Source organism: Astyanax mexicanus, chromosome 19, assembly GCF_023375975.1.
Source record: "Astyanax mexicanus isolate ESR-SI-001 chromosome 19, AstMex3_surface, whole genome shotgun sequence".
Taxonomy (NCBI): Eukaryota; Metazoa; Chordata; class Actinopteri; order Characiformes; family Acestrorhamphidae; genus Astyanax; species Astyanax mexicanus.
In genome coordinates this window covers 40,980,649-41,004,170 of record NC_064426.1, presented here as the reverse complement: position 1 = coordinate 41,004,170, position 23,522 = coordinate 40,980,649, and the positions used below count along the sequence as shown (strand labels likewise).

The 23,522-nt window shown below is 36.8% G+C and overlaps 1 pseudogene; it reads left to right on the top strand.

Annotated features, from left to right (window-relative positions):
* The first annotated feature begins 3,504 nt into the window (after positions 1-3,504).
* On the top strand, positions 3,505-18,680 carry LOC111194726 (somatostatin receptor type 2-like; annotated as a pseudogene).
* The last annotated feature ends 4,842 nt before the right edge of the window (positions 18,681-23,522 follow it).

The window sequence follows — 23,522 nt, the reverse complement described above, 5'->3', positions numbered from 1 at the left end:
TCCGTGTTTATTCCTAGTTTGTTTCCTGTGCTCCTTATTCCGTGTTTTTCTCTGTTTATCTCTAGTTCCCTGTTATTTTCATTTGTTTTCTCCCTTGCCCTGCTCAGTTTAGTTTTCCTAATCTTGTTTAGCTTCTTGTTTATTTCCTTGTATATATTTATCCCTGCCCAGTTTAGTTTTGTATTTATCCAGTCCCTCGTTTGTTTCTTTGTTTATTTACTCCCTGTTTGTTTATCATTAGTACTTCTTGTTTGTTTAGTTTATGTTCTCTAGTTTCACTGGTTTGTTTTGGTTTTTGGTTATTTGTTTATCTAGTTTTAATTTATTTGGTTCACTCCCTTGTTCCTTGTATATATCTCCCTGTTTTATGTTTTCGTGTTTACTTGTTCCTTGTTTACTTGTTATTTATTTATTAAATTATTGTTTATTGATTTCACCCTACCTGCACTTGCGTCCGTCTCCTCGTCTCCCTGCCTGGGTCACCCCCTTTGTGACACATATTTTGTGTAGATTTTGCCAACAGATTTTTTGCAATGCACCAGACAGTCTAAAGCAGCATGGGGCACCTTAGGGACCGTAAGGAAAATACCAGACAAAATAAGCAATGAATAAATCTATTAAACTTTCTCAAAATGTGACCTCATGATGTCAAACCAACAGCTAAATACAAAGACAAGTACACACACTACCAGTACTAGTAACATTTCAGTACAGTACAGGCCAAAAGTTTGGACACACCTTCTCTTTTTCAATGGATTGGGTTCAGGTCCGGTGACTGTGGAGGTTCAGCTCATTTTTTGTTAAGTACACAAAACTCCACATGTGTTCATTCATAGTTTTGATGCTTCAGTGAGAATCTACAATGTAAATAGATATGGAAATATAGCAAACTAACTGAATGAGAAAAATGAGCGTCCAAACTTTTGGCCTGTACTGTATATCACAATATATTGCAATACTGTAAACAACATACTATATATTGCATTTGTTTTCAATTGTTATATATATTAAACACAATTATAACATCTTAATAAAAGAAGATGGTATGTATATATATATATATATATATACAGCTCTGGAAAAAATTAAGAGACCATTTTAGTTTCTGAATCAGTTTCTCTGATTTTGCTATTTATAGGTTTATGTTTGAGTAAAATGAACATTGTTGTTTTATTCTATAAACTACAGACAACATTTCTCCCAAATTACAAATAAAAATATTCTCATTTAGAGCATTTATTTACAGAAAATGAGAAATGGCTGAAACAACAATAAAGATGCAGAGCTTTCAGACCTCAAATAATGCAAAGAAAACAACAAGTTCATATTCATAAAGTTTTAAGAGTTCAGAAATCAATATTTGGTGGAATAACCCTGGTGTTTTTTTAATCACAGTTTTTTTTTTCATGCATCTGGGCATCATGTTCTCCTCCACCAGTCTTACACACTGCTTTTGGATAACTTTATGCTGCTTTACTCCTGGTGTAAAAATTCAAGCAGTTCAGTTTGGTGGTTTGATGGCTTGTGATCATCCATCTTCCTCTTGATTATATTCCAGAGCTTTTCAATTTTCAATTTTCAGAGGAGAAGGAGTAGTCACTGGGTTACAGCAGGCTGAACGTGGGTTCACTATGATTGGTGGAACATGGTGTACTGGTGAACCTGATTGGGGTATTGTCTGGTCTGCTTTAGCACTCTGTTCCTGTATTGAATTCTTCCACCTGAGGGGAATTGCACGTGGCACGTGTGAGGCATGTGCACCCATTTAGCCTTCTCTGTATCTCCCACGCTTTCTATCACTATCATTAACTCAGTTACCTCTATCTGCTGTTCCTCACGCTTACTATGAAGCTCCGCCCACTGAGAGAGATCTGCTCTTTCTCTGGGGTCTGAATAGAGTTTCTTTCATCTGAAATTCTGTCTGATCACCACATTAGATAAGATAATACTGTTACATTGCTTAGATCTTCTTTATTTGTCTTTTATGAATGTCATGTATGTTAAACTATATTCATAAGGCATTATAAACATGTATTTACATAATTATAACAAATTTCTGTAGATGGCATCTCTGTTAGACTCTATAAACTCAGTCATAACATATTATAAAGCATTCATGAGGCTTTATATGTTTATTATAGCATTATGACTTGTGATCGTAGTACATTATAAGCTGTGCTTATAATATATATGTTAAAGTAGTTAATATCTATATCATTAATAATCTAGTCCCACAATGAAAGTCTGTCACTTTACTTGGATCACACAAAGACCTGTTATAATACATTATAAGTGACTATAACTGATATTATATTCAAGACAAGTGTAATAAGTATAACATTATAAACAGCTATTAATGATGCATTATGATCACAATTCATTTTTATAATTATGCATAGCCATGTTTATAATGCCTTATGAATGCATTATAATGTGCTATGAGTATGTTTAAAGAGTCTTATACAGATGACATTCATAGAAAGTGTTACCCATTTATATATATATATATATATATATATATATATATTTTTTTTTTTTTTTTTTTTTTTTTTTTTACATTTTCTAACAATTAAGATCTTGGTTCTGATACATCATCATAGGAGTGATGAGAAGAAAGAGCGCCATCTACTGTACCCACCCAGAGAGAGCAAGGCCAATTGTTCTCTCCCTCGGGGCTCTGGCAGCTGATGGCAAGCTGCATGACTGGGATTCAAACCAGCAATCTCACGATCATAGTGACAGCGCCTTAGACTGCTGGACCACCCTGTGCCCCCTAACACATTCAATCTATAACACTTTATAGGTCATATATATATATATATATATATATATATATATATATATATATATATATATATATATATATATATATATATATATATATTTATATATATATATATATACAGCTGGGTTTAGCAAGACTCCCCACTACTAGGCCTCGCTCCATCTCCAGTAATTACCATTACTCATTTGCCATGAGCATGTTGGCCAGTGTTCAAAATCACTCATCTCAAAGAAAACACCTCAAAACTTGTACTCCAACTAATTGTAGTTATTTTGGACAAGATAGGTCTAAAGATTTTCTGTGCTCTAAAAGTCTGCAATGCTACAATTTTTACTACACAATAACATAAACCCTAAAGCAATTATAAACCCTTTTCACAAATAATGAATGCATTTAAAAATGCATAAGTTTTCGAATAATGAAAACTCTCTCAAATTGCTATAATAATTGGCTTGTTTTGACCAGAAAAACAAACAAACAAAGAGAGAATGAGTTACATCATCACTCAGCATCACAGAGCATCTGAAAAAAGCCAAATCCAATTCCCAGTTGACCTACTTCTGGGACTGTTATACAGATACACACCTGGATGCTAAAATACAGCCATGAGAAGCCAACAATGAGTTTTTTTAATGATATTTAATAATAAATATAAATTCCAGAGTGTGTTTCCATGCAAGTAAAAATAATAAAGCATTTGAAACCACCCAAAATCCCTCATGTACTCAGACACGACCCTGGTCATCACCTTCATCTACTTCGTGGTTTGAGCCGTAGGGCTCAGCGGAAATGCCCTGGTTATCTATGCCATCCTGCGCTACGCCAAGATGAAGATGGTCACCAACATCTACATTCTCAACCTGGCTGTGGCCGATGTGCTCTTCATGTTGAGTCTGCCGTTCATCGCCATCCAGCTGGCTCTGGTGCACTGGCCTTTCGGTTTGGCGCTGTGCCGCGTGGTCATGACCGTTGACTTTTTGAATCAGTTCACCAGCATCTTCTGCCTGATGGTGATGAGCATTGATCGATACCTGGCCGTGGTGCACCCCATCAAATCCACCAAGTGGAGAAAGCCCCGGGTGCCCAGGACCATCAACCTGGCGGTGTGGGTGGTGTCTCTACTCGTCAACATGCCCATCGTCATCTACAGTGGCTTGATCACCAAGACAGGAGGCTGTTTCTGCACTATTGTTTGGCCATCAAGGTGAAGTCCTCCGGGATACGGGTGGGCTCGTCCAAGCGTAAGCGCTCCAAGCGGAAGGTGACGCGAATGGTCTCCATCGTGGTGGCCGTCTTCATCTTCTGTTGGCTGCCTTTCTACGTCTTCAACGTGACGCCGGTGACGGGCTCCATCAGCACCACGCCCATCCTGAGGAGCACCTTCGCCTTCGTGGTGGTGCTGGGATACGCCAACAGTTGTGCCAACCCTATTCTGTACGCCTTCTTGTCGGAGAACTTCAAACAGGATAGATATTCAGAATAGGGTTGACATGACTTGGTGAAGGAGCTCAGCGAACCCCAGCAGCGTAGCACCGCCCAGTCGAGAAATTTTACTACTCACTACTAAATATTCCACAGCCAACTGTCAGTGATATTATTACACAGTGGAAGAGACACCAAACTTCATGTAGCTTCAGATTAGAAAAATAATGGTAGAGTGTAGAGAGAATCATGGAATGAATGAAGAGAGTTGACATGACCGAGCAGCTCAAATCCATCCAAACCTCACATCATTGTTGCAAACTCTGCTTGCAAACATGACAGCATGAACTGGATAGAATGGAAACATGGCAGCCATTCTTACGTAAATATAGTCATTAGAGTTAATCAGATATTTTTGATTTTATCTCAAATATTCACTCTGTTTTCAGTTTTTCCTTCCCTTTATCTCTGAAGCCTGAAGCCACATGTGACCACGATCAATCAGATCCAGCCTCAGATTAGCGAGACACGCGATTCTGCGTGACGTACGCCAGAACAAGGTACTATCAGTATAAATACGCCAGGCCTGGATGTTTGCATCCTCAGATGAGATCTATCTAACCCATAGAGCCAGGGTTCAGATATGTTTCAATTAGAGCAGACTGAAGAGGAACCGAGAGTTTCTGTGAATCAATCAGGCGCTAATTGATTGATTGATTGATTTTAGAGGAGCTCAGTGCCGGTACTCTAATGTGGGCAGCCGTTGCCGTGGGCATGCAGATCATTACACAGGGTTCTGTAGCCGGTCCTTATCTGGCTTTACCGAGAATCATCAGAAGATTCATTTTCAGTAAAGAGAAATCACACTGTGATCAAATTATCATTATTATTTTTATTATACCTGTTTTAATTCTAACTAAAACTCCTCCGTTTGTTGTTTCTTTTACCCAAAAGTTTGTAGACTCCAGTCTGTACGCTTTATTAGTCAAACATATTAGCTAATATAACATTTAAGAAACGTTTTGGACCTTTAGCAACATTTTGAAATGTTGCTAAATGTTTTCAACATTTAAAAAGATTAAATAAAAATGTTCTAAGGACATCCAGAATATTTGACAGATTAAACATTCAGAAAAAATGTTAGCTGGGTTTACAACAACCAACAAACATACCATAACAACACCTTACCAACCATTACATTACATTACATTACATTACATACCTCGCAAGCTCTTAGCAACTGCCTAGCAACAACATAGCAACAGTTTAGCAACTTTTAGCTAATTAAACATTTAAAAAATGTTTTGGACCTAAAAAAATCTTGAAACCTTCAGAAATCGTTAGCTGTATTAGCTGCAACCAACAAACATCATTACGACACCTTAGCAACCACCTTTCAAGCCCTTAGCAACAGCCTAGCAGCAACATAACTACAGCTTAGCAACAGTTTAGCAACTTATTAAAACATTCAGAAAACTAGACAGATTAAACTTCCACAAAACGTTTTTACTAACCAAAAATTGATAGCTGGGAGATTGGTTGCTAAAGTGGTGCTAAGTTGTAGCTATGGACTTGCTTGGTGGTTGCTAAGGTGATACTAAGATGTGGTTTTGGTTACTACTAACCCTAGTAGAACATTTTTTAAATATTCGGGTCACTTGTATCAATGCTATTTTTTTGTTGGTTTTGGGAATGTTACTTTGGGAATGTTAAGTTTCCATAATGTTAGTATTCCTCTAGCTGGGAACGTTATGTGAAAACATTCTAATGAAGTTGTCACATGTTTTCAGAACATTTATGGAACATTAAAAATCGATAGCTGGGTTAGCAGCAACCAAGACACCTTAGCAACCACCTTGCAAGCCCTTAGCAACACCCTAGCAATAGCTTGGCAACCCTTTAGCAACCAACCTCCCAGCTAACAATTTTTGGTTAGCAGAATGTTTAGAAAACTTGACAGATTAAAAAAAACGAAAAAAAATTGTTAGCTGGGTGGTTGGTTGCTACCAAAGCTCCTAAGCTGTTGCTATGGTGTTGTTAAGGGTTGGTGGTTGCTATGGTGCAATTAAAATGTGTTTTTGGTTGCTGCTAACTCAGTTTACAATTTTTGGGTGGTAGAAGGTTTCCAGAATGTTTAATCTGTAAAGTTTTCTGGATATTTGTAGAAAATTTTTTATTTAACGTTTTATAAATGTTCTGGTCAACCACCTAGCAACTATCAAAGATTAGTTCATAGTAAAATCACAGTTTCTGCAGGAACCGCTTGCTGTAGTTGTGTGTTCTGTTCTGTTATGCACATCAAAATAAATAATCGATAAAATTGATTTAAATGCTGCATTTAAAGCAATAAAAACTGCATTTAAAAAAAAAACATGCTGTAGAGTGATGAGAAATGAATGGATGTGTCAGAAAGATGATGCTCACTGGGTAACTGTGCTGTGCTGTCTTCTTTGGTGTTGCCTGCTGGGGAAGCAGCATTACTGTTAGGGACAGGAACAGACTGGATAAGCTTATAAGGAAGTGTGTGTCAGTAATGGGCGGGAAAGTGGACTCTGTGGGTCAGTTAGTGGAGAAGAGGATGAGGTGTTTAATGGAGTGTATCCTCAGTAATAGCAGACACCCTCTGCATGGGATCCTGGCAGCTCAGAGGAGCAGGCGCAGTGATAGACTCCTCTCTCTCTGCTGCAGGACTGAGAGGTTCCGCAGGTCATTTGTTCCTGCTGGAATTAGACTACTTAACACCTGATGTGTGTACTTAATAAGCACCATTTAGCACTTTTTTTTTGTACCTGGGTGTGGACTCTGTCGTGTATGTTTTTTGTGTGTTTTTGTTTTTTGTTGTTGTTATTTGTGTGCTGTTGGACAAATGAATTTCCCCATAGGGGATTAATAAAGTATCTATCTATCTATCTATCTATCTATCTATCTATCTATCTATCTATCTATCTATCTATCTATCTATCTATCTATCTATCTATCTATCTATCTATCTATCTATCTATCTATCTATCTATCGGCTGCAGAGTCATTATAAATGGGACAGACGCTTTATAGCTGATGATTTCTCCACCTATTTTACTCAGTTACCCAGTTACAAAACTCCCAAACTAGTCCACCCTGTCTCTGAAGAAACTGTATTTTTTTGTAGAAGCTGGTATTACAACATATATTTTCTTGCAATAGTCTACGTTGCAATCTCATGTTAAAGTTTTCACCAGATAAAGAAGGTCCAAAATTATCCACAAATCCTTTATTGGGGACAGGTAAGGACAGGTGAGGACAACACGGGCTCTATTTTAGTTGTCTATAGGTGAGCCGTCAAACTGTGCACTGTGCAACTTGATTTAAGGCATTTTGTCTTTTTGCTATCATAACGACGGGAAAAGTACTCCTTGTGCAGCTCGAAATGAGCAAAATGCATCTACTAACTTATAATTAATCATTGGTGTGGTTAATTTTTTTTTCAGAGTGTCAGTTGCTCATCAGAGCCAGGTGAGCTCTGACTTTGGCAGATTGCTAGTTTAACGGCGAGTTTAAGATTTTAGTATGTTTTATTTGTCTTTATGGTAATGCTATTTATTTTATTCAATGATTTTTTTTTCTTTAACTTAAATATTTTAGTATGTTTTAGTTGTCTTATTTAACTTTCTTTTTTGATTCCTTCTTTTATTATTTTTTTTATCTACTGCTTACGTATATATTTTACTGTTTTATGTGTTGAGTTAGAGTGTTTTATTTAATTATCTTGTTTTGTTGACTATCATTTTTGAGTTCTACGCTTAAAATAAGCCATTATATTTATATATTTTACTTGCTTTATGTCTTATTTGATACAGATATTAAAACACTATTTTATTTTCTTTATTAATATAATATTCTACGTATTGGCTCGGCTGCATTGTAAATAAGGGAAATTGTTGATTCTACATCCTTGAATAAAGGATAATTGATTGATTACAAATCTCAGATGAGTTTGTGACATAATAAATAATAAATAATAAATGACATCATCGTGAGTAGCAGTCTTTTTAGGAGGAAATTTAATTGGCTATAAACCATTATTATAATGATTATTATTATTTTAATAGGCAAATCCGTGACTATTCTTTTTGCTCTAAAAAGAAAAGGAAAAAGCAGCACAAACAGGAGAACCTCTGGAGATAAGAGGTTATGGGAATACTGAAGCCACTAAAATGAGCTCTTAATATGATATTATAGCAATAAGAGGCTTTTCTGTTCACCTGAGAGAATCAGTCAATGTGCTTTACTCTGATTGGAGGCAGTAATTCACAGATAATGGAGCTGCTTGACAGGGATTAGTTTTAATCAGCTATAATGAGCAACTGTGGCTGTTATTATAATCTCTCAGTGATTTAAGAGGATTTACACAGTCACCTCATTAGTTTGCATATTATTCTGCATGGGGTCAAAGAACAAACAAAGAACATTATAAGAACATTTATCAAGGTTTTAAAAAGGTTCCATATAATAAGGTAATAAACAGCTTTGGAAAATATGAAGAGAGCACTTCAGTTTCTGAATCAGTTTCTCTGATTTTGCTATTTATAGGTTTAAGCTTGAGTAAAATGAACAGTTTTATTTTATTCTATAAACTACAGACAACATTTCTCCCAAATTCCAAATAAAAATATTCTCATTTAGAGCATTTATTTGGAGAAAATGAGAAACGGCTGAAAAAACAAAAAAGATGCAGAGCTTTCAGACCTCAAATAATGCAAAGAAAACAACAAGTTCATATTCATAAAGTCTTCATACAGAGTTCAGAAATCAATATTTGGTGGAATAACCCTGGTTTTTAATCACAGTTTTTTTTATGCATCTTGGCATCATGTTCTCCTCCACCAGTCTTACACACTGCTTTTGGATAACTTTATGCTGCTTTACTCCTGGTGCAAAAATTCAAGCAGTTCAGTTTGGTGGTTTGATGGCTTGTGATCATCCTTTTGATCTTCCTCTTGATTATATTTAAGAGGTTTTTAATTAGGTAAAATCAAAGAAACTCATCATTTTTAAGTGCTCTCTTATTTATTACTATAGAAATGCTGATGCTTGAATAGTTGTAATTCTGCAACATTGGAGGATTTTCCAGCCTGTTTAAGATCATGCCACAGCTTCTTAAAAGGATTTAGGTCTGGACTTTGACTTTAAATTTGCTGGTGTGTTTTGGGTCATTGTCTTGCTGTAGAACCCAAGTTAATTTTAGCTTGAGGTCATGAACAGATGGCTGGATATTCTCCTTCAGAACTTTTTATAAAACAGTGGAATTCATGGTTCATGGTTTATCACTGCAAGTTGTCCTGAAGTCCTGAAGATGCAAAACAATCCCAGAACGTCACGCTACCACCACCATGTTTTACTGTAGGTGTGATGTTTGTTTTATGAATAAGACTTAAGGTGCTTTTCAGTTTGGTCTGAACAAAAGTAGCAGGTGTGAAAGGGGCCGCGAACCACGGTCCGGACCAAAGGACCAGATTTTGGTCCGACCAAGAGAGGTGGTCTCGGTCCGGATCTTCTGAACCATGGTCCGGTTCTCCTGCAGTGAGATGGTTCGAACTTTCGGACCAATTACAGGAAGCTGAGCAGGCGTTCCTCAGCAACGGCAGCAGAAGAAGAAAAATAACCAGCTACTACTGACTGCAGCCTGCGGGAGGCGGAGTTGGACGTCCAGCGCATCCAGTCCCGCCCACTTTGTCCACGCCACGCCTCGTCAGTCTCGCAAGCTTGTAGTGTAACACAGTATTTAAGCCGGACGACACGGATCATTATATTTAAAGTCCGCTAACTGCCCTGTACATAGTTTACTTCCATTCAGAGGCGGAGCTAAGACATGACGCTGACAAAGTGGGCGGAGCTGGACGCAGTGGACGTCCAACTCCGCCTTCCTGCAGGCTGCAGTCAGTATCCTCTCAAAATAACCGGAAAAGCAGTAAAAATGATCCGTGGATACAGCTGCTTCAGGACGAGAGCGTTCGTTTGGTGAATTTAAACTAATCTAGAGTACTGTACTGAAGCTGCTGCTGCTGCTGCTATAAAAATCACAATAGCAGCAGCTCTACTATGGAGACGAAATGAATCTGTTCATTCCATAGACTGTGTATAGCTGGACAGAGCATCGTATCTCAAAAGTGAAGCCACCACAGGTCGGGCGCCCCCTGCTGTTCGGTTTCAGAAAGCTGTGTAACTCCACCCATCCCCATAGGTTTCAATGGCAAAACAGAACAACTTTCAATCACGTTTTTTTCTAATATACTGTAATTCTACCTCCATTATTTAAATGCAGCAGCTAGTGTAACCTCTGCTTATATTGTCATATTTTTATATCCCCACAGAATTCGTTTTTTAAAACGTTATTCAGCTCTATTCAAAAAAGGTGTGGTTCGTGTAAAAGGGCTGGTTATGGGCGGGACCAATAACAGACAGTCAGCTCCGCTCGGCTCGGCTCTGCAGCCTGTGACCTCGAGGCAGCCCTCAGGGGCGGGGTTATTTAAATGAGTAGGCTGTCTCTCCACAGTCTTTCTCCCTCCTCTGGTCTCTACTGCGCTCTACAGACTCGGGTAACAGGATCGCCAACATGGCGGAAGATTTTGGCTACCTTTTTATTGAGTGAATGGGAACGGACCGCGGTCCGGACTTTCAGGTCTGAAAGCACGCTTATTCTGCATTAAAAATAATATGTTCAGTACAAAGGATTATGTCCGGCTGGAGTAATTGGAGTGGAGTGAGGGCTAGGTGTGCTGGGCTGCTGCTTTAGCTGTAAATTGCTGGCTGTGACTCATAACGAGAGCCCATTACAGCTGTTAACAATGTGGGTATCGGCTCCCGGGGCTCCCACTGATTTTAATGCCCGTCTCCTTTTATTTCTCTCTCCAGCAAACCAACACCTCCCCTCTCTGCTTATCACTCTCTTTCACTGTTTGATTTGTTAGTTATAGAAATGGTGAGATTATAATAAAGTGAGGAAGGATAAATCAATCAATGAATCAATCAATCAACCTTTTTTTTTAAACTCGTTGTCCATTGAGGGTAGCCCTCATTTACAATGTATAAAAATAAGAGAGCACTTAAAAATGATGAGTTTCTTTGATTTTACCAACTCAAACTCTGAAATATTCTAGAGGAAGATGGATGATCACAACCCATTAAACCAAACTGAACTGCTTTAATTTTTACACCAGGAGTAAAGCAGCATAAAGTTATCCAAAAGCAGTGTGTAAGACTGGTGGAGGAGAACATGATGCCAAGATGCATGAAAAAAAAACATGATTAAAAATCAACCAGGGTTATTCCACCAAATATTGATTTCTGTACAATACAATAAAATAAAAAAGAATGTTACAGAAATCATGTTGCATGAACGTTCTAAAAAAATGTGAGACGTATTAATGGTTTGCATCACAATGTTATTAGATCATTTCACATATAACTTTATTAAAATGTTAAAAGTGACATTTCCAAAACTATTAATTAAAGCATTGACACAAGTGATGCAAAGTTGCAGCAAAGGTTCAATAAATATGTTCCAAGAATTAAGAACATTAACTGTAAAAAGCAGTGTGTAAGACTGGTGGAGGAGAACATGATGCCAAGATGCATGAAAAAAACTGTGATTAAAAACCAACCAGGGTTATTCCATTAAATATTGATTTCTTAAAACTCTTAAAACTTTATGAATATGAACTTGTTTTCTTTGCATTATTTGAGGTCTGAAAGCTCTGCATCTTTTTTGTTATTTCAGACATTTCTCATTTTCTGTAAATAAATGCTCTAAATGACGATATTTTTATTTGGAATTTTGGAGAAATGTTGTCTGTAGTTTATAGAATAAAACAACAATGTTCATTCTACTCAAACATAAACCTATAAATAGCAAAATCAGAGAAACTGATTCAGAAACTGAAGTGCTCTCTCATTTTTTTCCAAAGATATTCTACCTACAACTGTAAAGCAGGATCTACAGGATCTACAGGTCCAGCTGCAGCAACATCTGTGGGTAAATGTGCTGCAGGATCCAAACAGAACCTGTAGAACCTCCTCCAAACCCAACCATCTCAATCTCATACCATCTTATATCCAGATTAGAGGATGTTATTAACTGTGCAGCACATACAGTTACTCACAGTGTCCTGCAGCTCACAGTGCCAGCATCCCGTCCCCCGAGGGCCCCGGAGCGCTGGCCCGGTGTGGCCCTGCTAATCACAGATATTTATTACCCAGATGCTTCGAGTGTGCAGAGCTAAATCTGCAGCCACTGCACAGAATAGAACATGTTGTGATTTAATACATAACCTGTTTAAACCTGTTTAAACCCAGATTATTTACTGTTTTCCTCTCACCTAGTCGATACAGCATTAGCATTTAGCATTTAGCATTTAGCTTCGTATCATACATTTAAACAGAGATTTTACCAAATTAAAATCCTCTGGAATATAATTAAGAGGAAGATGGATGATCACAAGTCATCAAACCACCAAACTGAACTGCTTGAATTTTTGCACCAGGAGTAAAGCAGCATAAAGTTATCCAAAAGCAGTGTGTAAGACTGGTGGAGGAGAACATGATGCCAAGATGCATAAAAAAAACTGTGATTAAAAAACATTTGGGTTATTCCACCAAATATTGATTTCTGCTTCCTTTGCATTATTTATTATTCAATTAATGACATAAAATGACTTAAAAAAAAACAATAATAATAGTCTTTAAAATAAGACTACCTTTATAAAGGGTTTATAAATGGCTTACAATTTGTTTATTAATGTTTAATAATTAGATTGTAAATGTCTTAAAAATCATTAATAATCAGTTATAACACATACGTAAAAAGGGCAACAATAACCTGTTGTTTGCCAAATAGTGAACACACAGCCATCTATATCTATGTATCATCTATGTATGTGTTATAACTGTTTTTTAATGATTTTTAAAGCATTTACAACCTAATTAGTAACCATTAATTAACTAATTGTAAACCATTTATAAAGCCTTTATAAAGGTAGTCTTATTTTAAAGTGGTACCAAATTATCTGCCAGTACAATATGACATCTTAAAATCATGATTAAATTGCTTAAAACAAGCAAGAAGAAGCAAGTTACATAAAAACAAATTAATTCTTATAATTAGTTAATTGATTATATATTTAGACAACATATCAGAGGATTTCACTTGCTAAGATGTCTTTTTTCATTATCTAGATAATTTTTTAGATTATGTTTAATTTAACTTTTTTAAGTTTTTAGAATATTTATATATAGTTTACATGACTATGATATACAAGTAGTGAGATAACTGCAGTAATCTGATTATGATTGGATTATAAAGTGCATATAAATGTACTCAGTCATCCTGTCAGCTATTGGACCTCAGTATTAATTATTGTTTTTTGTGTTTTTTTTTTTCTAATTTATGCTGAATAACTGATATCAGTTCAATGTTGAGACCGTTATATAAGTGGACAGGATGACCAGGAACTAATTACAAAACTTTGTTAGATAAACAACAGCTTTTTCAGAGGAACACTGTGTTTCTCGTAACTCAAACTCAGACGCTTAATTTGAAAATGGTACTTTTTCTATTTATTTGTGTGTGTAATTGGTTGGAAGTTGTGAGTTGGGTTTAGCAGAAGTTCAGCAGGATGAACAGATGCGTCTAATAAAAGTTCTTTATTGGCTCCAGTCTAAAATCCTCTGCAGGCTGAGTGTTAATTATAAGGCTGTGTTTCCGTTCGTTAAAGCGGCTGATTGGATAATGAACCTCGTTACCAGCTGATTACAGCAGATTACATCTGTTTCACTGCGGATCTCTAATTTCCATCTGCTGCAAAAACTTCTATCTACAAACCACACTTCACTTCCACCCAATTTCTCTGTCTGCGAGCTGTAATTACCACCCTGTTACCGGATCTCTGACAGCCAATCAGCATTGAGCTTCTGTATTTCCAATTGGTTCTTGACTGCCCCTATAAAAAATCTATTCATGGAAAAAATCCATCCATCAGTCTGAGAACAAGATGAAAGAGTTTGAGTTTGGTGTCAGGAATCATTTCCTTCTATAAGCCATTTAGAAGCTCCTCCCTTAGTGTGACATCACAATAGGAAACCTGGAAACCTATATAGAACCACCTTGACACCACCCCTAACCCATCAACCCCCACCAGAGTCAAACCAACTAGATCAGTTGAAGAACCTCTGACAGTACACAGCAGGATTAGCCAGCAGACTTCTTCTGAGGGAGGGATCTGTACCTACTGTCTGTGGCAAGTAAGCAGATGAGGGCAATGTAAGTACGTTTAAATAATTAAAGAGTTTTATGCTTCTATCACAGTTAAGCATGAATTAGCTTGTTTGTGTTTTGCTATTTAGCAAAAGCTTATTTGCATAAAAGTGACATAGCCTTTAAACGGCTCATTCTGAAAGGCACTGAAACTGGTAAGAATAGAGCTGGAAAGATCTTTTTTCTCTATGCAAGATTGATTTTGTGTAAAGATCTTGATGAAGATGTTTTGTTTTTAGCCCTACAGTGTTCTAACTTTTGTAAAAGATGTAAAATAACCTGCATAGAACCACCTTGGCTCCACCCCTCAAACCATACCAGAGCCCCACCTACTAGATCAGTTGAAAAAAAAAAAAAAAAACACTGTTTGGGTCTGCCGGTTGAGAACCTCAGACAGTACACAACAGGATTAGCCAGCAGACTTCTTCTGAGGGAGGGATCTGTAACTACTGTGTGTGGCAGGCCAGCAGATGAGGGAGAAGGAAATGAAACTGATAAGAATAGAGCTGATGAGGAATCTGCCTAGATCCACCTTGGCTCCACCCCTCACCCATCAACCCCTACCAGAGACCCACTCACTAGATCAGTTGAAGAACCTGAGACAGTACACAGCAGGATTAGCCAGCAGACTTCTTCTGAGGGAGGGATGTGTACCTACTGCCTATGGCAAGTCAACAAATGAGGGAGAAGGAACTGAAACTGGTAAGAATAGAGCTGATGAGGTCTTTATCTTTACGTGACAGTGAGTTTGTGATTGTAATTTTTTTATTAATATGTTTATTTTAATCAAGGTTTGTTATATACATCTGTCACAACTTGTTACGATGATTATTTATCAAGTTTAATTAAGAATAAAGAATAAAAAAATATCAATTATCCCCCACCCCCACCCACAAAGGTCAAGCAAGAACAAAAGGATAAATACATATATAAATACAGGTGATAGAACAAAAATGAATGTGTTATATAATAGACAATAGGTATGCAATATATATATATATATATTCATAAAAAGGAGAAATACAGCACTAATTTGCACATTAAGCACATCAAGGTAATTAATTACTTCATACATCATTTCTCATTTAGTAATAATGGAAGGTAGATGGAGGATGACATGAAAATAGGAAATTTTCCCCAAACTGCTTTTAATATCTTATTTTTTTTCTTAAATTTAAAATTTAATTAAATTTCATTTTTTTTTTCTTAAAAATTCAATCTTTCAATCTTTAATTTGTACCAAAAAGTAACACAAAATGTATGAATCTAAAGAGTAAAGAACAAAGTTTGATCATTTTGTGGATAATAAATATGTAAAATTAAATAAATTGTAATATATTCGTATCTTGTATCTTTTGTATCTTGTATCTGTATCTTTGTATCTTTTTGCGACTTTACAGAAATCAGTAATAAGACTGATTATAGAGAGTAGAGGGTGGGAAATACTCTTATGCCTTAATAAAGGGGGAGAGAGCCAGGAGGTATCATAGACATGAGGGCACCCTGAACCACTGGCATCCACCCACTGTACCATCCACTAACCTGGGTAATCGAGTGCAGTGAGCAGAACTACAACAGCAGCAGCAGCAGCAGCATCTCATGATTCTCATGATTACCCATAATTCCTTAGTAGTGTAACAGGGAGACACAGCAGACGAGGCTAAAGCAGGTCATTAGAGACAAACTCAGCAGATAAAATCTACCATCAGTCAAGTCCTTACATGACCGGATGTGCAAATTAGAGCAGAGGAATAGATATGAATAGATTACAAATATACTGTAACTTTAATACTCTGTATTTGATTATTTATTTATTTATTTATTTATTTTATTTTATTGTACATTTGATATACAGCTCTGAAAAAAATAATTAAGAGAGCACTTCAGTTTCTGAATCAATTTCTCTGATTTTGCTATTTATAGGTTTATGTTTGAGTAAAATGAACATTGTTGTTTTATTCTATAAACTACAGACAACATTTTTTACAAAATCCACATAAAAAATAGTCATTTAGAGCATTTATTTTTTTGCAGAAAATGAAAAATGGCTGAAATAACAAAAAATGATTCATATTCATAAAGTTTTAAGAGATCAGAAATCAATATTTGGTGGAATAACCCAAATGGTTTTTAATCACAGTTTTTATTCATGCATCTTGGCATCATGTTCTCCTCCACCAGTCTTTGGTAAAACTCTTGATTTTTAAGTGATCTCTGATTTTTTTCTATTCAAATATATATATATATATATATATATATACGTATATATATATATATATATATATATATATATATATATATATATACGTATATATATATATATATATATATATATATATATATATATATATATATATATATATTGACCTAATTTAAACCATATAAACAGCCAATAAGCACCACCCACATTTCCGTTGCCATTTCATAGAAATATTATATAACTAAGTGCTCTGGGATGACACTCTGCTCTACATTGCGGTCACATATATATGTATTATTGTATGTATATTGTATGTGTGTTGTATGACCCAGCAGACGAGGCTAAAGCAGAGCAGGTCTGTACAGGTAAATACAGCAGATAAAATCTCCCATCACTCAAGTCCTTAACTGTCCTCATATGATCGGTACTTCTGGCTAACGGCCTCAGAAGAGGCTGTTCTGCATGATTAAGTGGTTGGTTGAGAGGGAAATCTCAGAAAAGCATGATAATATTCATAATTCTGAGCTAAAAACATCTCTTTCTGTCTTGAATCTAATCTCCTGCTTTCACAGAATCTCATGACAAAGATCTTTGTATGTCACAGTAATGGTGACTTTTAAAGAGCATGTTCAGATGTTCAGTCATGTCAGGTGGAGGGTTTTTCTAAGGTGAGGAGGGTAATAAATGTCTGTATGAACTAATATTTAACCATGCAGATGTCGAATTTAAGGTGGAATAACTACAACAATTAGAAACAACGCAGTTTTTTGAGCTTAATTCCTTTAAAATTTAAGGTAGAACCAAAAAAATTGGCCCTATTTTACACCGTATGCAAGGTATGTTGTGATGCTCATTGCTATCTTACACCCCGCCAAAAGTGTATTTTCACACCAGTTTCTGAATCAGTTTCTCTGATTTTGCTATTTATAGGTTTATGTTTGAGTAAAATGAACATTGCTGTTTTATTCTATAAACTACAGACACCATTTCTCCCAAATTACCCAAATAAGACATCGTCATTTAGAGCATTTATTTGCAGAAAATGAGAAATCAATATTTGGTGCAATAACCCTGGTTTGTTTTTAATCACAGTTTTCATGCATCTTGTCATCATGTTCTCCTCCTCCAGTCTTACACACTGCTTTTAGATAACTTTATGCTTTACACTCCTTTGATTTGGTAAAATCAATGAAAGTCATTGTTTTTAAGTGGAATCTTATTTTTACAGAGCTATATCTACAATGATGGGCATGGTGGTCTGGAAATGAGGTGGGCTCAGGTAAATTCCTGGCGTATTGCTACCTTGGCAATGGAAAACACTGGTGCTGCACTGTTTAATTAATACAGACGTCAGGTCAAGACGTTTATTGCTATCTCGGTAACACAGGTTTGTGCTTCTCATCATTTAAAATAAGACACCACTTATAAAATGACGGGTTTCTTTGATTTTACCAAATTGAAAACCTCTGGAATATAATTAAGAGGAAGATGGATGATCACAAACCATCAAACCACCAAACTGAACTGCTTGAATTTGTGCACCAGCAGTGAATAGCATAAAGTTATCCAAAAGCAGTGTGTAAGGCTGGTGGAGGAGAATAGGCTAATTCTCCTGATTTTGATCAGTTCTGTGAAAAGGAAGGTTATATACTGGTGACCTTTAACTGCACAGAAGTGTTATGGGTTATTTGTGGCAGCAGATGTGAGTGTGTGTGTGTGTGTGTGTGTGTGTGTGTGTGCTGGTTGGTATATCCCAGCTAAGCTCTGAGGTGTGGTTTACACCAGGCCCCGATGTTCAGGCCTGGTTCCTGGGCTCCTCGGCTGCGATACGGAACGCCCTGTGTCCGTGTCCTGCGGTCTCCGCTGGGAAAGACGCCGTGTTCGGCCCCGCCCCCGTACGTGCACCTCCGCCAGACAATGTCCCACTTGGCCTTTGGTTCAGCGCTGTACTGAAATACTGTGTACTCATGCATATTGATAGTTGAGTGTGGCGGTTAACTGAGAACAGCACGGCTCGTTAGACTTCAAAGAACGGCGGAATGGTGCACTTGGAATAGTGAAAACACTACATTACACCATCCTGAGCTTACTTATGTGGAAGGAGAGACATTTAGATTGATATATTTATATATTTTCAAGTCAAGAGGCTTTTATTGTCATTAAATCTTTAAATTAAATACAAGTACACAGTGCGATGAAATTTAGTTCTGTTTCTGTGTGTTAAGGTGTCTGACTGCCTGGTGGATGAAGCTGTTGCAAAGTCTGGTAGTGGAGGCTCTGTGTGTTAAGGAGCCTGACTGCCTGGTGGAATAAGCTGTTGCGGAGTCTGGTAGTGGAGGCTCTGTGTGTTGAGGAGTCTGACTGCCTGGTGGAACAAGCTGTTGCGGAGTCTGGTAGTGGAGGCTCTGTGTGTTGAGGAGTCTGACTGCCTGGTGGAACAAGCTGTTGCGGAGTCTGGTAGTGGAGGCTCTGTGTGTTGAGGAGTCTGACTGCCTAGTGGAACAAGCTGTTGCAGAGTCTGGTAGTGGAAGCTTGGATGCTCCAGTATCTTTTTGGATGCAGCATGTGGTGTAGATGTCCATAATGGAGGGTAAAGAGACCCTAATGATTGTGTAAATTGATTATTTATATATACAGCTCTGGAAAAAATAAAAGACCACTTAAAATGTTGAGTTTCTTTGATTTTGATTTGAAAACCTCTGGAATATAATCAAGAGGAAGATGGATGATCACAAGCCATCAAACCACCAAACTGAACTGCTTGAATTTTTGCACCAGGAGTAAAGCAGCATAAAGTTATCCAAAAGCAGTGTGTAAGACTGGTGGAGGAGAACAGGGCAAGATGCATTAAAACTTTAAATTAAAACTTTATGAATATGAACTTGTTTTCTTTGCATTATTTGAGGTCTGAAAGCTTTTCTGCATCTTTTTTGTCATTTCTCATTTTCTGTAAATAAAAGCTCTAAATGACAATATTTTTATTTGGAATTTGGGAGAAATGTTGTCTGTAGTTTATGGAATAAAACAACAATGTTCATTTTACTCAAACATATACCTATAAATAACAAAATCAGAGAAACTGATTCAGAAACTGAAGTGCTCTCTTCATTTTTTTTCCAGAAAAATTCCAGCTTGGTTTGATGGTTTGTGATCATCCATCTGCCTCTTTGAGAAACTGAACCGTGATCTTCTGATCCGTGACTGAATAAATGAATAGCTCGTGTCGTGGTAAGTTGTGCTACAGTGTCGTTTTTTTCAATTCAGTGTGTTTTACAGTTCTTTTTGGTTCTGTATTTCTATTTTTAGTGCAGTCATACTGTGAATAATTGTTCTGTGTGAATTGTTCTATTCACTCAGTGTGGTTTATGTGTGTGTGTGTGTGTAGGCGGCGAGCTGGCACAGAACTCCCACAGTGTGTATATACAGTGGTTTATAAACGGCACACCGCGACGCCGAGTGGGAGAGAGTGAATGAGAAGCGTGCCCGATGTCTTTAAATACTAAAAGAGCTTATAATGATCTACAGTGCAGATGGTCGAGAGTGGAGATGCTACACCTGTAAAGGACAGTCTGCACAGTCTGTTCCTGACTCGTCTTTCAGAGAGAGAGAGAGAGAGAGAGAGAGAGAGAGAGAGATTAGTGAGATCAGTAGTGTTTGTAAAAGGTCAGAAAGAAGATTGACTATCAGTAGAGTATGGGTTGTGCTGCAGTTTGTAAGAACAGTGTGTTTAAATATATTTACCGATGGGTGAATCACTAAATCAGCACTGTCAGTCCTAATTGTTTTATATAATAAATATAAATAATAGATAGTAAAAAATAATCCAGTGTTAAAAGTTAGTGTGGGATTTTAGGTTTCATGGCTAAATTGGAGCAGCCTGGTGTTCAATCTTCATTAATTGCACATTATTGCACCAGTAAGAGCAGAGTGTGAAGGTTCAATTAGCAGGGTAAGAGCACAGTTCTGCTCTAAATATTGCAATGCACACAACATTATGGGTGACATACCAGAGTTCAAAAGAGGACAAATTGTTGGTGCACGTCTTGCTGGAGCATCTGTGACCAAGACAGCAAGTCTTTGTGATGCATCAAGAGCCACGGTATCCAGGGTAATGTCAGCATACCACCAAGAAGGACCAACCACATCCAACAGGATTAACTGTGGACGCTGTAAGAGGAAGCTGTCTGAAAGGGATGTTCGGGTGCTAACCCGGATTGTATCCAAAAAACATAAAACCACGGCTGATCAAATCACGCAGAATTCAATGTGCACCTCAACTCTCCTGTTTCCACCAGAACTGTCCGTCACCACAATACATTATTGTGCTCTAAAACCATCATTCATTCAATATATATTCAGTTAACTGTTGAATGGTTGAATGTATAGAGGGGATCTACAGTATGGACCATCTAAATAAAGTGATACCAAAACATATACTTCTATTTTATAACATACAGCTCCGGAAAAAAAAAGAGACCACTTAAAAATGATGAGTTTCTTTGATTTTACCAAATTGAAAATCTGAATTATAATCAAGAGGAAGATGGATGATCACAAACCATCAAACCACCAAACTGAACTGCTTGAATTTTTGCAGCAGGAGTGTAAAGCATAAAGTTATCCAAAAGCAGTGTGTAAGACTAGTGGAGGAGAACATGATGCCAAGATGCATGAAAACAACTGTGATTAAAAACCAGGGTTATTCCACCAAATATTGTTTTTTTCTGAACTCTTAAAACTTTATAATTATGAACTTGTTTTTTCTTTGCATTATTTGGGGTCTGAAAGCTCTGCATCTTTTTTGTTATTTCAGACATTTCTCATTTTCTGCAAATAAATAGAATAAAACAACAATGTTCATTTTACTCAAACATATACCTACAAATAGCAAAATCAGAGAAACTGATTCAGAAATATATATATATATATATGGGCTTGAGAAGTCTAAACGAATCAGGGAAAGGTACTACAGATATGATAGGAAAACAGCTGTGTGGTTTTAATAGGTTTTAACTTGTTTTAAGGTTTTATGTCTGATTTTTAGCTCATTTAAATCTTAATATCTGATTTTCTGAAAATACCTCTGATTTAAATGCATACAAATTATATGGAGGAAATAAATGTTTTAAAACTTATTCAAACGTGTTCATAACCTGTAATCACTTTTTTCCACCCAGCCCACTTGTGTAATACTTTTTTTAATTTTTTAATATATATATTGGCACAGCAGATATTTTTATGAATCCTGTAATTTTATAGGTTCATTTCAACATCCATCCACACATTCACAATTTCTCATGAAAACACATTTAACTATTCCTGTTAAGGTTTTTTTGTTTAGAAGTGTTCCTTAGAAGTGTGATTTTCTCTGATCTATAATGAACAGCATACCCAGACCTCTCCAAAAAAATTAAATACAGGAAAAAGGCATATTAATACGGCATAATATCTACAGTGAGATTATAAAAATCGTATATTTTCTCATATTCATTTAGTAGCAGAACACACTGTTCGGTGCATACAGCCTCCGCCGGGGTCCCGGCTAATCCCTCCGAAGGCGAGATGGGATCGGCGGGGGGTCAGGAAGGGGATTATGGGGGTGTGATGACGTGTGTGCGGGAGCCGTAAAGGTAAGAACTGTTTTTAATGCAGAGGGATCAAATCCTACAGCATAATAAAATCACTAAACACTAATTACTGATCCTCTCAGGGTGTTTGATATATTCTCTGTAGCGTGAGCTCGAGTTACACAACCTGAGAGAATGACAGGTTGACAATAGCTGAACATCTAGACTTGTTGTACTCAGAAGATTATAATTTTATGAATTCAAACGAAAATGTATTATTAGTTATGGAGATCCTGGCACTGTTGGTACAGGTGTGCATGGGCGTAGATACCTGGGGCCCTTATTAAAGGATCTATAAAGCTGGATTTAGGGTGTCTAGGTGTGTCTTTAGTATCGTAAATGCGCAAAAAATATGTGATATATGGCCATGTACTGTTATATTTTATGCATTAAGACGTGTTTGCATTAAGAATGTAACAAATTACACCTAAAAAAACATCATCCTTTGCTATCTTTGGTGCTGAAACATATTTAATCAATCAATTAATCAACCTTTATTCCTTAATTTAAACTTTATGATGCATTCGAGCACTTACAGTATAAAAGGGATTGAAAACATTCAAGTTGTGGATCTCTGCAGCTCCTCCAGAGTGACCATGGGCCTCTTGGCTGCATCTCTGACCAGTGCTCTCCTTGCTAAATCTATCAGTTTGGGTGGACCATGGGGTCCCACCTTATAATAAGTGTCCCTAAGTACTATGTAGTTACACGATAACAATCCATGTATTTACAGTGTAACTACTGATGAAGTACACATTGTTACAGATTAACTACAGAGGTACAGGTTATATAATTACACATGTGTATTAAGGTTAATTTTGACTTGTGTAGGTACACATGTGTACCAGGGTGAGTGTACTTACACAAGTAATAAAGTAAGTGTACTTACACATGTGTAACGGTGTGTGTGTACTTACATATATGTAATAGTGTGTGATAAGTTGAGTATAAACTTATCCAACAGCTATTGTCTAGTATGTAATTAGGGCTGATTGAGTACACACACATTGTTACCCATGTGTAAGTATATTTGCTCTATTACATGTGTAAGTACACTCACCCTGGTACACATGTGTACTTACACAAGTCAAAATGAACCTTAATACACATGTGTAATTACATAACCTGTTCCTCTGTAGTTAATCTGTAACACTGTGTACTTCATCAGTAGTTACACTGTAGTTACATGGATTGTTACCG